Source organism: Ovis aries, chromosome 16 (assembly GCF_016772045.2).
Source record: "Ovis aries strain OAR_USU_Benz2616 breed Rambouillet chromosome 16, ARS-UI_Ramb_v3.0, whole genome shotgun sequence".
In the NCBI taxonomy this organism is placed as follows: domain Eukaryota; kingdom Metazoa; phylum Chordata; class Mammalia; order Artiodactyla; family Bovidae; genus Ovis; species Ovis aries.
Window position 1 is genome coordinate 3549893 of NC_056069.1, and position 10327 is coordinate 3560219.

A 10327-nucleotide genomic window follows, 5' to 3' on the forward strand; every position below is an offset into this window, starting at 1 on the left:
TAAGTGTCACCCACTGCAGTCTTAGGAATCCAGGGAAAGTGATGAGTCCTGGGAGCATAATGCGGGAACCCTCAAGGGATCCTGGTGGCCCCGGTTTCCCTAAGACGGGCCGAGAGCCCCTTCCTCCAATTTCCCTGGGACCTCAGGATAGATGACACTGAAGCCAGGCTGGAACGCAGCATCAGAGACTGCGGGAGTGGAGAGCCCCAGCCAGACCTGGCTGCTCTGTGCTAGCACCGTGCCCTGGGAGGAGAAGCCGGGAAAGAATCCACAGGAGCCCTCGGAAGAGCTTCCAACAACGGCCCCCAAGCCAGGGAGCAGGGAGAAGCGGGCACTCTGGCGGCCAGGTGGGGCGGGGCAGCTGGGCCACCCGGACACCTCTGACAGGCTATTTCCAATTTCCTATGGAATTAAACTGTAAAAGCAGAGAGTCCGTCACTGTCTGCTGCCTCCCTGGGAGAGGAGAAAGTTACTGTGGCAAGCTCGAAAAAGCTGAACTGTCCTGTCCCAAACAAAACAGCAACCAAGGAAGCTGATGTTTGGAGGGTGGTTTCAGAGCCATGAGCTACATGGCTGGATGTCTGAATCTTCTGTCCCTACCTGCTTGGGTGACCTTGGGCAAGTCCCTTCCTCCCTCTGGGCCTCAGTTTCTCCATCCAGAAAAGGAGGCACTGGATCAATGATGCTCAAGGCCCTTTCAAGCTCTGAGATGCTAACATTCTGTAATAAAGTTGGGTGTGGGAAAATATGAAGTCTAGGGGGATGGGGGGGAAGGGGCTGGAACCATCCTGGGTTGGAATCGTTAAAGGAAGCTCTGTTCAGCCCCAGCCCCAAGGCTCCCAAATCCAGCAGCAGAACTGGGATCCACCCAACCAAAATCAGCAAGGGGAAGCCAAAAGCATGAGTAAGGAGAGGCTGGGTCATAAACATGTCATCTGCACAAACATCCAGCCCCCTCTAGGGTCCCATTGGCCCTGCCGGGGTTGGCCGGGGTAGACTGCTGCCGGGGCCCCCTCAGCCACAACCCCAAGCTTGCTCGCTTGGCCTGAGGTTTCAGGGTGGAGGCCTAACTGCTGAGAAGGGAACCTGGCTGTGGACGTGCCCCGAGGAGCTGTCAGGAAGGGCTGGGTGAGGCGAGGGCTTCGCCAAGGCCAGGCAGCTGGGGGTGGCTCTCAGCTGAAGGGAGGCCTTCCACCCTGATGTAACCCAGTGCTTTCCGGACAGTCTCCATCTTAGATGTGTGCAGGCTGCTGACTGTTCTCCCAAGTTCCAGAAAACCAGCAGCCTGGGGGACCTGGCTTCCTGCACCTTCGTGCATTCGAACTCAACGTTCCCCAAGCACAACTCTTGGCTCTCTCCAAGCTGTCCTCTTCTATGCCCTCAGAGATGGCCCCATCACCGAGGCACTCAGGCCAGGGTTCCAGAAGTAATTCCTGATCCTCTGTCTTTCTCTTCACCCTTGTCTGAGAGACTCCCCATAGGCTTGGGGTCCTCTGAGCCGCCTGTCCTGGCCCAGCCCCCTCTCTCCACCTCACTTCCTCTCTTTCTTGATCTCAAGTATGCGCAACTTGACTGATCGTAATCTGATTTTCATATGGCTCACTTTTTCGAAAGTGTCATTTTTAATAATGAAAATGATGGCTACAATCTTGACAATAATGTGCATTCCAAGTGCATTATTCCAGGACTTCCCTGGCCGTCCAGTGATTAAGACTCTGCGCTCCCAATGCAGGGGGCATGGGTTTGATCCCTGGATGGGGAACTAAGATGCTGCATGCTACACAGCTTGGCTAAAAAAAAAAAAAGCCAAATGCATTATTCCTCTATCCCTTCCCATGTAGCTCAGTCGGTAAAGCATCTGCCTGCAAGGCGGGAGACTTGGGTTCAATTCCCGGGTCGGGAAGTTCCCCTGGAGAAGGAAATGGCAACCTACTTCAGTATTCTTGCCTGGAGAATCCTGTGAGTAGAGGAGCCTGACAGGCTGTACAGTTCACGGGACGCAAGAGTCAGAAACGGCTTAGCACCATCTTTCTTTCTTTCTATCCCACCTCCTGGCCTTCTGCCTTCTGAGGGGCCATCATCCTGCATCCTATGTCTGTTGGTTTATTACTTCCTTTTAATACAATCTTTCTTCATCTCTGTGCGCTCCTGGAGTCTAATTTCAGATGCTATTAAAAGGATATCATTCTGTATGCAATCTTTAGGAGTCACTTTTTTCACTCAGTGTCATCCTGCCAAGCAGGGTACACTGTTTGCAAATATGGCCGCACTTGCTCCTCTCTGCGCTGCCGCATCCCCTTTGCAATGTGACTCGATGCAAAGGAAGCATCAAGAGGTGGAGTAAATTGCCCCACCTTTTAAGTCTAGGTGGGCCTTATATATTATTTTGGCTAATATAATGTGGCATAGTGCCACGTCTGAGTTTAGGCATTAAGAGGATTTATGCTATCCTTCATTCTCATGGAAATTTCTGTAGCCCCGAGAGCAAGTCTGAGCTAGCTTATTGGATATTAAGAGACATGTGGCCCATTTGCCACCAGCCCCCTAGCTGAGAGCTTATCAACCCTCAAAAGCCAAACCTCCTAGCTGACTCTCTGCTGACTCTCTTCCTCCTCATGAGGAAGCCCAGCTAAGACCAGAAGTTCTGCCCAGCTGAGCCCAGCCTAAAATGCCTACCATTTATTTAATTGTGCATTAAATAAATAATAGGTATTTAAGCCACTAAGTTTGTTGTGGTTAGTTAACACAGCAACCACCAACTAACATGTCAAGACTCAGCCATATTATTGCCTGCTTCTGTGGTCCATCCATTTTCACTGCTGAATAATATTCCACTGTGTGTATACAGCACTGTGTGCTTACCCGCTCTCTTGCTGATAGGAATTTGCTTTTCTGCCATGGTGAAGTGCCTCTATTAATTTGTCTTTGTTTACGTGCAAGACATGAATCTCCTGTCTATTCTCACAGCTACTGGGCACCTTGAGTACATTCTCCTCATTGTCCCAGAAGAGACTGTCAAAAGCACCAAAACAGATCAGGACATTCCCTGCTCAAAATCTTTCAGGGGCTCCCATGACTTCAGGGTGGGGTTCAATGCCTTGATCCCTGTGACCTGGTTAGTTATCTTCTCTCTGTCAATAAAGTTGGTTACTAAATAGCTATCAGACCATGGGGACAAATTATTTTCCTTCTCTGTGCCTCGGTTTTCTCTTCTGAAAAGTGAGGCTCAGTTCAGTTCAGTTCAGTCGCTCAGTCGTGTCTGACTCTTTGCAACCCCATGAAGTGAAGAGGACCTAAAAGAAAAAAGTGATGCTAATAATATACCAAAGCAAAATGGTAATAATGCTGAGGTTTCCTAAAGTACGTCACACTTCCAGGCCTTTCCACATGTGGGTCCCTCTGCCTAGAGAGCCTGCTCTTTCCTTCTACCTGGCGAGCTTGCCCATCCAGACCTCGCCTGGGGTCACTCAGTTTATTGCCTGTCCTCACCCACCAGGAGAACTGACCCCACCCTCCTCTGGGCCACACTGGCCCTGCACACATCTACCATTGTTCATATCTGTTTACTGTGCCTCTTTGAGCTCAGGGACTCCGTCCCCCTCATTTCTGTATCCCAGAGCCGGGCACAGAGTAGATTCAGGGTACATGTATGGTGAATGAATAAATGAACAAATGAATTACTGACCTTGTCTCATTCATCATTCATCCAGCCACCGTTTACTGAGTCTGGTCTCTGCTGTGCACTGCCATGGCTCAGAAGAGACCTCTGCCTGCAGGGTCTAATAGGGAAATACAGACTCCTGTGCAGAGGAACATGACTCAGGGTGGTCTGGGCTGCAACATGCAAGTCTCCTGTCCAGAACAAGTGGAGCCAGGGGTCTGCCCTCAGGGAGCCCACGAACCATGGAGGGAAATGAGGTTGAGACCTGAGGCTGGGCTAAAGCAGCCTGTGCAGTGAGTTCACTGGGATTCCCAGGCTGCACGGGATGGGAGTTTAGTCTAGAGAGCCAGGGAGAGGCACAGTGGCGTCGGGAGCGTGGGTGCGAGCTCTGTGTGTGCAGGAGGCATCTTCCTCACTCCCCTAGCCCTAGGCCCAGCCAGGCTTTGCCACCAAGGGGGCGGTCAGCATAAATATTTGCTGAGTATGTGATAAATGAGGAGAGGGAATCTAAAGAAATAAGGACTGCATTCCAGTCCTGCTCCGCCACATGGCGGTCAGTGACGATGGCCAGACATGTCTCCCCTCTGGCCTCAGATATTTTCCGACATCCTATCCAACTTTCGGTCCTATGACAATAGAGAGATGTAGGCTATGCCCTCAGGATGCTCCTTGACTGGCTGCTCTGTGTGTATGTGTGTTTGTGTGTGTGTGCACCCCTCTGCGTGGACACACACGCACTGTACCTCAGAGCCAGAGCTGAAATGGTAACAATAACAGCAACAAAATAGGATACCTAGCATTTTCGGAACAGAACGCTAAGCTCTCAGTGCTTCACCCACATCATCTCATTTTGCCCTTATACACACTCCATGAGATGAGTGAGGTTCTTGTCTCCACTTTTTTTTTTTTTTTTGGCTGCACCACTCAGTATGTGGGATCTTAGTTCTCTGAACAAGAGTCAAACCTGTGCCCCGTGTATTGAAGTCTTAACCGCTGGTGTGTGCATGCCAAGTTGCTTCAGTCATGTCCGATTCTTTCCGACCCTATGGACTGCAGGCTGCCAGGCTCCTCTGTCCATGGGATTCTCCAGGCAAGAATACTGGAGTGAGTTGTTATGCCCTCCTCCAGGGGATCTTCCCAACCCAGGGATCGAACCCGTGTCTCTTACATCTCCTGCGTTGGCAGACAGGTTCTTTTCCACTAGGGCCACCAGAGAAGTTCCTCGTTCCCCCATTTTACAGATAAGGAAACTGAGGCTCCTAAGGGGGAATAAATGGATTTAAAGCAAGAACTGTATGACTCCAGGTTCTCAGCCACTCCATGCCACCACCTCCCACAAGAAGTCTGCTCTGTGGCTCCTGAGTGAGTGTCTTTCTGCCACTTGAGGGCAGCTTCTGATGACAGAACCTGGCTGAAAATTCAGAGGTAATGGAGACCCAGGCTGGGGTGGGGGAGCAAGGGCGAGCGAGGAGAGGGTGTTCAGCCTCACTGCCTCTCCAAGTCCCTGCTAACTGGAGGCAAATCCCCCACGCAAAAGATCTGGCCTGGGCCCTCTGTTTGCATGGGAGTTTTTGGAGTTTTGGCTTTGCTTAACCTAAGGACTTCCCGCGGTGCTCTGGATTGTTCTTTTCTGGCTGGGTTGAGGGAGGGCAGAGGTCAGTGGAGGCCCTGCCTTTGGCTCACCCTCAGGGAGTGGATTCTCAGCCAGCCCCAGAGATCCTGAAATGGCCTCTTGCACTCAGGCGGGAGAACCGGGACACCTGGGTCTTCCTGGGCCCAGCTCCTACCCTCACGCGCAACAGAGCAGCTTATGGACAAGCTCAGCCCTGGAGATCCAACCACACAGAGGGCTGCTACGATTTGGCTTTTGAAAGGTGTGCTCATTCTTCTAAAGCTTAAGGGAGAAAAAAAGCAAGCAAGAAAGTGAGACATAAAGAAGAGAAAAATGAGCCAGATGAAGGGTCTGGTCTGTTGAGCGAAATTTCCTGACCCACGCATCCTCATCATGCCTGAGGCTGAGGCCGTCATGGGGCTGTTCTTGCAAACGTACTCAGTGGACAATTGTGGCTTTCTCTGCAGCTGCAGACTCCGCATTCCAAGGCCCCAACTCAACAGGACTGATGGAAGGTCTTGGATGCTGATCCCAAATCAGTCACCCTGGCAGGGAGAGCCTTTCTGGGCTCCCAGGGAAAGATTTGGTTGGTGGGGACCTACGATTCTGCAGCTGAAGTTGTAGCCCTTCCTGGAGGGCGGGGGCTGGGTGGGAGGGTTTGTAGAGGTGACGGTTGAGAGGGTAGGAGCTGCAGGGGCTTCAGGAAGACCATCTCCTGGCTCCTCAGGGACACTCCCTGGAAGTGACCTGAACCCCAGAGAATCAAGCCAGATGCAGCTCCACCGAGATTTCTGCACACACCCCTGCCCCTCTGGCGAGGCGTGGGGGTGGGTGGGGGAAAGGCTTGCTCATCCAGGCCTTCGGAAACATCCCGACACACTTTCCTGCAGGCCAGCCGAAGTTACTTTCCAAGTATTTCACTTTCCATTTCTTCTCCAGATCTGCTCACAGGGTGTTCCTGCCCTCTTCCCCTTGCTGACCTTTCTGCTGGGGCCCTGCCTCTGCTGCGCTGCATCAAATCGACATGCTCTCAAGAAACCAGGCCAACTCTGCTCTCAGCCCCGCGGGAGGCGCAGATGCAGGCGATGGGCACTGATTGGCCAGCGGCAGCTTACCCTCAACGCGGAGGGAGACCGGATGGAGGGGATCAGGGACCAGGGGGCTCACACCGACTGTGAGTTCTGACACCCTGCCTACCGAGGCCAGCTCTAACAGTCTCTAACCAGCAGTGTTATCCTGGGAAAGTGTCTTGAGCTCTCTGAGTCTCAACATACTTGTCTGTAAAATGGGCGTTATCCTGTTGTGTGCCTTGGGATGTCAGGAGGTTGAAACAACGCAAGGAAGGCGTTCACCGTGTGGGTGCTGATCTGGGTTGATACAGTATCTGAGGCTGCTCTATGTTTCTGAGGCAGAAGTCCACTCCTTGAATTTTCACTCTTGAGGGGGTGGGGTCCGCCTCTTCTGCATCTTTCTAGGCAGGCGGGAGGAAGCTGAGGCAGTGGAGTCACACATAACTGGGTTTGAATTCAGATTCAACTCCCTTCATCTCTCACAACCCGTCATAAAGGAAATATCATATAAGATGCATATAAAAATGCCACCATCCTTAAGGGGTGGAAGGCAGGGTTAAGTGACACCGTGAAAGCGTTTGGCACAATGCCGTGCAGCTGGAGGGGTGCTGCCATTGCGGTGATTCTTCCTTGGGATCAGGGTGGTGATGTGGTGTCCTGAAGGTGGCCTGGGGCGGCGGCGGGGAGGGATGCGGAAATGGTTCTTGGCTGGGAAACCAGTAGTTTCTCTAACAGGAAGAAGACTGCCGAATATCTCATGCTCACTCAACTCCATTCCCTCCTACTCACCAGCACCATTTTTCGTTTTCCAGGCCACAGGAGTTTTGCAGAGCAAACACAGAAAGCAGAGTGTAAAGAAAAAAGAAAGCCAGAGTGGGCGTCGTGTAAGAGGCTGTGGCCCTGCAGCCAGTCGCAGCCCAGGTGCAGCGTGCCATGAGGCGTGTCCCAGATTTCCCAAGCAGAGCTCCAGTCCACTTGGAAGTGTTGACAACACATGAAGTTAAAAGCATCACAATGTGAATTATCACGTTGTTTTTTCCACTTTGATAGCCTGTACAAAGCATTTTATACTGATGAATCAATACAAATGTCTCTTTATGAGGACATCAGGAACCAAAAAAGAATTTTTTTTTTTTTCCTTGAGAGAAACCAGAACAATGATTCGAGCTCTGGCTCACATAATAGCCCTAGGTAACATGGTTGGTTGAGTCTCTCCTTTAATAGAGGCCACGGAGGCAACAGAGGCCCACTGGCTTGGATCACACCATCAGCTCCTGGGTGAACGTCCTGCCTGCTGATGGGTCCGCACCATGAGATGAGACGGCTCAGTCCCAATTGTGTCGCTGTTGTCTCGTGACCACACACGTGAGCTTGTGTGCATGAGTAAGAATATATATAGTGTATGTATGTGCCTGTACAACTGTGTGTGTGTGTATATATATATGTATTTTGTGGTTTGGTAAAATAAAGCTCACAAATTAGGAATAATTTATAACTCGTTATAACTCAATTATTGGCTGGGACTCCCTTTATGTTACAGCAGATGGACTTTTGCGTGAAATATTTTCCCCGAGTTGCTATAGAGACATGCCAACATCTTTCTGCTGAAGCGATTCCCTGCAGGCCTGTTTGTTGTTGCGCCCGGTACAGAATGGCTTGTAGGCTGAATCACTCGCAGCCCTTGCAGAGGCTGATTAAAGAGCCTAGGGGCCCTGGGAGGCTGAGGCCTCTCAGCTACTGCCACCAGGGATGGGCTGCAAAAGTCGTTAGGGCTGACTTGGAGGGCGGGGGCTGGGCTGGCGGGTGGAGGAGGGCGCCCAGGCGGGCCAGGCAGCTGCAGGCGAGAGGAAAACAGCGCGGGCTCACCCGGGACCTACTGTGTGCTGCTGGCGGTTCCAGGGACTTGTCCATCTCTGTAACAGCCCTGGAGGGTGGGTCCTGTTATTCCCACTCTTTTAGGTGGAGAAGATGAGACACAGAGGAGTCAGGTAAGACGCTGCAGGAACAGCCATGGCATTCTAACCCAGCTTTCTCGACTCTTTCATCTTGTCATTAGTGGCACCCCCAAATGGGGGTGGAGTGGGGTGGATTTGGCCCTTAGAATTTTGGTTGAACTGAAAAGGCGCAGGCTGGGCAGGGTGGCCAAATTCAGCCCTCTGCCAGTTCCTCTGGCTGTCGGAGGATCCTCAGACAAAACCTCCAGCCTCTCTCACGCAACTCGCAGTCCATTTGGGCAGACACACTCAGGCCTGTCTGAGCAGCAACATAAACATGGCCGAGCTCTGAGACGCTGTGGGTCCTGACTCTGAGACAGAGCTATGTACAGGCCTCTGCCTCCCCTCCCTCTCAGCAAAGGCAGGGACTGAGTGACGCTCCTGGAGGGCAGAGTTCACAAAGAGGGCGGCCTGGAGTGGTGACAAGGGCATGCACTCTGGTCCAGAGGTGTGACTATGGGTGACTCCCTCCTCCTCTCTGAGCTCTGATTCTCCTAATCTGTAGAATGCCGCTCATAGCACCCACCTGGCAGGGTGAGACTCAGGTCTCCCACCAGAATATAGGCTCCCTAGTATGTGCCTGCCACTCAGTAAGCATTGCTAAATAGATAATGAGTAAATGAATACGTTTGAAATATGTCTGCCATGTAACAAGTACTTGATTAAGTGGTAGAAATTATTTTAATCTGATATTTCTTAGACTTTTAGGGCCCTTCCTTAATGTTCTTAACTTCCCTTCCTGAGCAGAATTTCAAGGAAGATCCTGAGTCTCTGAGCCTCCTCCCTAGATTCTTCCAACGCATAATAGACTGGATTCTTGGAGAATAAAAACAACCCACCACAATAACAAATATCTCTGTCCATGGAGAGCTCTTCCTAGGAAAAGATGTTAGTCAGGACTCTTCAGAGTGTAAGGAGACAAACCTAGTTACAACCGTCTAACACAGGAGTAGGCAGCTGCAGGTATGGTTGGAGTCAGACGTCTAGCCAATCTTCACCCATTTTTAAAATTCACTCTCTTCCAGTGTGCTTCATCTTCAGGCAGGCACTGCCCTTGTGATGGCAGGATAGCTGCTCAGTTCCAGAATGATTTCTCAACAGCTCAGCATCTTTGCAAAAAGAGAACTCTTTCCCCTGAAGCTCAAATACAAATCCTAGAACTGAATTTCATCAGATACACTTGGGTCAGAAGCCAAGGCTAATCAGGCATCCATTCTAGAATGGAAGTAGAGTCAACTCTCCCTAAGTCAGTATGGCCTCAGAGTGGCCAAGGTGCAGTTCTCCAAGGGTCAGGTGGATGTTCCTGCCAGGAGAAGAGGAGAGGGATCTGAGCAGGCAAACTCAGCTGGTATCTTCCATAGAGAGGGAGATAACCTAACATAATCTTTATGCCCATGATAATCTGTGAAATGGGACTCGTAGAATCTCCTGGCAAGTTGAGGCTCAGCTCTTCCACTAGAATGGTACCATGGAAAGGTATTGGGTTGGCCAAAAAGTTTGTTTGGGTTTTTTCCACACCATCTTATGAAAAGATCTGAATGAGCTTTCTGGCCAACCCAGTAGTTATGCTTTTTTCGCATTTTACAGAAAAATGAAGAACAGCGAGTCTGGGGCCGTTGCCCAAGGCCACATCATGTGCCAGTATCATCAAACCTGTGTTCTTGCTGGGACTTTATAGGAGGAAATGAGCTTTGCTGAGGATCTAGAACTAGCATTTGGAAACGGTGTGAAATGTGCAGGTGGCCCCAGGATCCCAGCTTCAGCCAAGGGAAGTTTCTAGGTTGGGCTGCTTATAGTTCTTATTCTTGTTTGTGCCAAGCAGAATGTCTTGAGACAAGCAGGTGCCTGCTTTCTTCATCTTTTCAAGAGTCCCAAAGCATAATGCATTTGAGAAAATTGTAAGCAGTTTATCATTTTACTTTGATTATCTCGAGTTAAAAATAATTTGACCTTGGCATTATTAAGGATTCTATTTTTAGTATACATATAT

General features: G+C 50.7%; 1 long non-coding RNA gene across 2 annotated transcripts in view; it reads left to right on the forward strand.

Annotated features, from left to right (window-relative positions):
* LOC114118717 (uncharacterized) overlaps window positions 1–7833 on the forward strand; it is an 81311-nt gene extending 73478 nt beyond the window's left edge. For both annotated transcript variants that reach the window (XR_003591886.3, XR_003591887.3), the window contains 2 exons: window positions 6213–6447; window positions 7156–7833. This is a non-coding gene — a long non-coding RNA (uncharacterized LOC114118717). The remainder of the gene's footprint in view (window positions 1–6212; window positions 6448–7155) is intronic.
* The last annotated feature ends 2494 nt before the right edge of the window (window positions 7834–10327 follow it).